This window comes from Haliaeetus albicilla, chromosome W (assembly GCF_947461875.1).
Source record: "Haliaeetus albicilla chromosome W, bHalAlb1.1, whole genome shotgun sequence".
Classification (NCBI taxonomy): domain Eukaryota; kingdom Metazoa; phylum Chordata; class Aves; order Accipitriformes; family Accipitridae; genus Haliaeetus; species Haliaeetus albicilla.
In genome coordinates, this window is record NC_091515.1 from 40,729,864 (window position 1) to 40,735,991 (window position 6,128).

At 45.8% G+C, this 6,128-nt stretch overlaps 1 long non-coding RNA gene across 1 annotated transcript; it reads right to left on the reverse strand.

Moving 5' to 3' along the window:
• Positions 1-3,569: 3,569 nt before the first annotated feature.
• Positions 3,570-4,274, reverse strand: LOC138683268 (uncharacterized). The gene is made up of 2 exons (XR_011322874.1): positions 3,821-4,274; positions 3,570-3,648 (listed from the first exon to the last, which is right to left on the reverse strand). It is a non-coding gene; the product is annotated as an uncharacterized lncRNA (long non-coding RNA).
• Positions 4,275-6,128: the final 1,854 nt, after the last annotated feature.

Genomic DNA, 6,128 nt, shown 5'->3' on the forward strand with positions numbered 1-6,128 from the left:
CTTAGAGAGGTAGGCAACTGCCCGTCGATATGGACCCAGGTTTTGTGCTAATATTCCCAGGGCAATGCCCTGCTTCTTGTGGGAGTAAAGAAGAAACTGCTTACTCACATCTGGGAGTCCTAAGGCCGGGGCCGACATCAAAGCCTTTTTCAGTAGCTCAAAGGCTCATTCGGTCTCCTTGTTCCACTCAAGGTGTTTCTGCTCAGTGGCTGTCAGCGCATACAGTGGTTTAACAAGCAATCCATAATTATAGATCCACAATCGGCACCACCCCGTCATTCCCAGAAAAGTCTGCAACTCTTTTACTGTCTGCGGTCTCTGAATTTGACATATTGCCTCTTTACGGGCCTGTCCCAAAGTTCTTTGTCCTGCACTAATTTCATAGCCCAAATAATTCACTTTGCGTTGCATTACCTGTGCCTTTTTCTTGGATAGCCGGTACCCCTGGAGTCCCAGGAAATTCAGCAGACTCACCGTCCATGTCATACAATCTTTCTCTGTTTTGGTGGCGATCAGGATATCATCCACATACTGCAACAGCTTCCCCTCCTCAGACGGGGCTTCCCAGGTTTCTAAGTCTTTCGCAAGCTGATTGCCAAAAATGGTAGGACTATTCTTAAATCCTTGTGGCAATACCGTCCAGTGAGCTGGGTCTTTCGACCACTCTTGGGGTTTTCCCATTCAAATGCAAATAATTTTTGGCTGGCTTCATGGAGAGGGAGACAAAAGAAAGCATCCTTCAACTCTAAAACAGTAAACCAAGTCAATTCAGGTGTTAATACGGTCAACAGGGTATATGGGTTCGCCACTACCAGGTAAAGATCTTCAGTTATCTTATTCACCGCCCGTAAGTCTTGGACCACCTGATATGACCCATCGGGCTTCCAAACAGGTAATATAGGGGTACTGAATTCTGTCATGGTTTAACCCCAGCCAGCAACTAAGCACCACGTAGCTGCTCACTCATTCTCCCCCATCCAGTAGGATGGGGGAGAAAATCAGGAAAAGAAGTAAAACTCCTGGGTTGAGATAAGAACGGTTTGATAGAACAGAAAAGAAGAAACTAATAATGATAATGATAACACTAATAAAATGACAACAGTAGTAATAAAAGGATTGGAATGTACAAATGATGCGCAGGGCAATTGCTCACCACCTGCCGACCGACACCCAGCCAGTCCCCGAGCGGCGAAACCCCGCCCCCCACTTCCCAGTTCCTAAACTAGATGGGACGTCACATGGTATGGAATACACTGTTGGCCACTTTGGGTCAGCTGCCCTGGTTGTGTCCTGTGCCAACTTCTTGTGCCCTGGCTGGGCATGAGAAGCTGAAAAATCCTTGACTATAGTCTAAACACTACTGAGCAACAACTGAAAACATCAGTGTTATCAACATTCTTCGCATACTGAACTCAAAACATAGCACTGTACCAGCTACTAGGAAGACATTTAACTCTATCCCAGCTGAAACCAGGACAATTCAGACTCACACTCTTTTAATAATCCCAACTGCAAAAATTTTTCTATCACTGGCCGGATTCCTTCTCTGTCTTCCTTTTTTAGGGGATATTGTTTAATTCTTACTGGCTTTTGGCCTTCCTTGATCCTAACTTCAACAGGTGGAGCACTTTTCGCTCTTCCAGGTGCATCGGTAGCCCATACCCCTGGGTACACTTGGTTTAAGATGTCCTCGTTAATGCTTCCTTCTAGGGGGAGACTGGTTAAGGTTAGGCTCAATATTTGAATATATTGCTGATCTTTTACCTCCAGAGTAATTTCTCCCTTTTTGAATACAATTTTTGCTCCCAATTGTTCCAAGTCCCTTCCCAAAAGTGCCTTTGGGGAGTTGGGCATATATAAAAATTTATGAATGCCCCACTGCTTTCCTAATTTATATTCTAAAGGTTTACAAAAATATGCCTTTTCACTTTGGCCAGTCGCTCCTTTCACCATGACATAATCATCTCCCAGGGGCATCAAAGCTTGGTTCAGAACCGAGTATGTTGCCCCTGTATCTACCAAAAATTCTACCTCTTGTTGTGTTTTCCCTAGCTTAATTATAACCAGTGGATCCGCTAGGGTAGATTCCCCAGGTTCCTGTCAATCTCCCTTCACAGGGGCTACCGTTCTTCCTGTTTGAGCCCTCTGATCCTCCTTGTTCCTTGGGCATTCCTTTTTCCAATGACCGAATTTCTTACACAAAGCACATTGATCCTTGCCCAGTCGGGACAAGTCTCGTCTAGGCCCTCTTCCTCTTTCTTCCTGAATAACAGCCATTAATTTCCTTTGCCCTTGCCTATATCCTTCTTCTCTGTTACTAAATACCCTCCATGCTTCGTCCAACAATATTTCTAAATTCCTACTTTCTGTAGGGCGTAATTTCTGAAGTTTGCGCCCTATATCCCCTGTAGACTGACCCAAAAACAGGGAGACTAATTGTTGTATTCCTACCTCTGACCCAGGATCCAGCGGTGTGCTGCGGCGCATTACATCCCTCAATCGATCCAGGAATTCAGATGGAGACTCGGAAGGACTCTGTTTGACTGCATATAAAGCTGACCAATTTATAGTTTTGGGGATTGCTCTCTCCATTCCTTTTATAATCCACTCCTGATACCCCTGCAATCTTTCCATATGTGCAGACCTATTAACATCCCACTTTGGGTCTTGGAGAGGGAAATATTCCTTAATGTCCCCTCCTGTAATCTTATAATGATCTTCGGCAAGGTTCCATGCTGTTTTTAAAATCAGCTGTTTCTCTGTCTCAGTCATATATTCCAATAATAGCTGTATATCCTTCCAATCAGGGTTATGCTGTTTCACAATAAATTGGAAATGCTTAGCTACACTTATCGGATCACTCCTATAATCTTTTGCAACCTTTTTCCATTCCCCTAGGTCAGCAGTAGAAAAGGGTACTTTGATTAACATCATCCCACCATCCAGCCCCACCGTGTCTCGGAGAGGTACTTGTAAAGCTGTTGAGGTAGTTTTCTTCCTAGTATGGGAAGATACAGGGCTGTCCGGGGGGGGTCGGAATTCTATCCGAGTCTGCATCCTGTTCCTGTGGTTGAGGGGGAGGCTTAAACAAATCAGTTAGATCTTGTTCTGGTACCTGATGGACTTTATATGTCTCTGTACATCTTTGTCCAATACTACATGCCGAACAACACCGCCTCAGTTTACCTCTAAGCTCCTTGTTGTTCTCTCGCTCAAGTGCAAGCACCATGGGGTCCTGTGGGGGTACCATTCCACAGTCCCTTTGCCACTCTGGATGGTTTTGGAGGGTGAAAAACATGTCTGCATACGAAACCTCATCCCATTTCCCTTCTCTCCTTAAAAACAGCATTAGTTGTAATAGAGTATTATAATCTATTGACCCATTAAGTGGCCACTTAGCATCACTTTCTAACTTATACAACGGCCACCACTGATTGCAGTATTTAATAAGGTTCTTTTTACTTTCCGTAGCTCCGGTCACAACAATATCTTTCCAGTGGGCAATTACACGCCCCAGAGGACTTTTCCTCAATACTCCTCCTTGATTGTTTCCCATTTTATAACTCCTCCTAATGATTCTTAAGTTTGATTTTGGCTTCTCCTTTTAATAAGCTTCCATGCAAATTGTTTCTTACACTTCTTTATAGTCTTCCCCAGTTTTCCTCCCACATGTCCCAAATTGCTGGAATTAAATTTTCCTTTACACACCAATCTCACTATTTTGGATTCTTAGTGAGCTCTTTCCCAATCATAAAAGTGTGGAATTTGGAGAAAACTCTCAAGGCAGTCTGGTTTCCATCTGCTAGATGTACAGTACCACCTTCTCCCACAAGATTTACACTTCAACAAAACCCAAGCCAGATGCTAATTATTATATAGTCCAGTTGCAAGCCCACATACAAAGCAGGGAATCACCCCTATTAATACGTAAAGACATTCACACATTAACAAACATACATACACCTATAAATTTCAACATAGCATTTCCACACACCCACACAAAATCTTTAACATAAATTTCCAAACATTCACATCATACAAGCATCGCTCCAGTTGACAACCTTTCAGCAGCTGCAAAAATAAACCAAGCACAATTGCGAGGGGGTCCGCTTACCCCATAAACCAAGCGCAATTGCGAGGGGGTGCGCTTACCCTTCTCCTGCCTTTTATATACCAGTCATCGACAGGTCTGTCCTGGCTCCCGATACTGGGATGCAGCAGTCACCCCGGATTTGCTCGATCTACCCTCAAGATCGCTAGCGGCTGCTCTATCGGTCAGCAAATCCCCCCATACAGGGTACCCTCCTCCCATACGGGGACTACGCTGCATGCCAGATGTCTCTGCGCGATTTACCAGCTGTCCCAGCCCGTACGATTTACAGGCTCCCTCTGTGACACATACCGTTTGGTCCGCGGCTTCAGGAGGTTGTTGTCTGCTCCGTGGTGAGCAGCTGGCAGCGGAGGCTCATCTGAGGAAACTTCTCGGGGCGCGCCTAGGGGTGTCAGCTCCGCAGTTGGTCCCGCAGCTGAGCAGAGAGCCTCCTGGCTGGCTCACCAAACGGACATACTGTCCTGGTTTCAGCTGGGATAGAGTTAACTGCCTTCCTAGTAGCTGGTATAGTGCTATGTTTTGAGTTCAGTATGAGAAGAATGTTGATAACACACTGATGTTTTCAGTTGTTGCTCAGTAGTGTTTAGACTATAGTCAAGGATTTTTCAGCTTCTCATGCCCAGCCAGCGAGAAAGCTGGAGGGGCACAAGAAGTTGGCACAGGACACAGCCAGGGCAGCTGACCCAAAGTGGCCAACGGTGTATTCCATACCATGTGACGTCCCATCTAGTATAGGAACTGGGAAGTGGGGGCGGGGAATCGCCGCTCCGGACTAGCTGGGTGTCGGTTGGCGGGTGGTGAGCAATTGCCCTGCGCATCATTTGTACATTCCAATCCTTTTATTACTACTGTTGTCATTTTATTAGTGTTATCATTATCATTATTAGTTTCTTCTTTTCTGTTCTATTAAACCGTTCTTATCTCAACCCAGGAGTTTTACTTCTTTTTCCCTATTTTCTCCCCCATCCCACTGGATGGGGGGGAGTGAGTGAGTGGCTGCGTGGTGCTTAGTTGCTGGCTGGGGTTAAACCACAACACGTGCAGAAAACAGACTCCACAATCAGTGAGATTGTAAAGTAGGTATGTTCATTCAGCGCTGGGCAGCACGGGGGGGTAGTCCCACCAAAGTTGTGCGCGCCCGACTCGGCAGTGCGCCTCAGGTTTATACAGTCAGGTATTACATATTCACAATATGCCTATACCTATGCATGACCTATCCCAGCTTCATATTAAAATTAGCTCCGAGAGGTCATTTCCATAGTCTCCTCTCAACTGCGCCTGCACAGTGCCTCTTTATGGTGGTTGTCTGGTGGTCACAGAGATGAAGATAGATGACTCCTCTTTGTCACCGCTAGTAACCTCTTTCCTTGCGCAGGCTCAGTGATTTCTTGGTATTCACCCAAGCCGCAAGACCAGTCTTAGCTGGCTCTTGGGGCCTGCTCCTGCTTCTTATCAGGAACTGTCTCAACCTCATTGGCTGGTTCTTGGGACCAGCTCTTCTTATCAAGGACTGTCTCTACCTCAGCTAATTTCAACAATGTAAGCACTAAACATCATCTTTCACCCCCCTTTATTATGTCTACTGAGATTCTTTTGACTCCCCTTATCTCATAACCACCCCCACAGGGCATTTGCCACCATCCATGACTCAGTATAGAGATAGAGCACTGGCCACTTCCCTCTTTCAGCAATGTCTAACACTAGCTGGATGGCTTTCACCTCTGCAAACTGACTCAATTCACCTTCTCCTTTAGCAGTTTCTGAGACTTGTTGTGTAGGACTCCATACAGCAGCCTTCCACCTCCGATGCTTTCCCACAATGCGACAGGATCCGTCAGTGAACAGGGCATATTGCCTCTCATTTTCTGGCAGTTTATTATACAGTGGGGCCTCTTCAGCACGCGTCACCTCCTCCTCTGGCGACATTCCAAAATATTTGCCTTCTGGCCAGTCCGTGATCACTTCTAAAATTCCTGGGCGACTGGGGTTTCCTGTGTGAGCCCGTTGTGTGATCAGT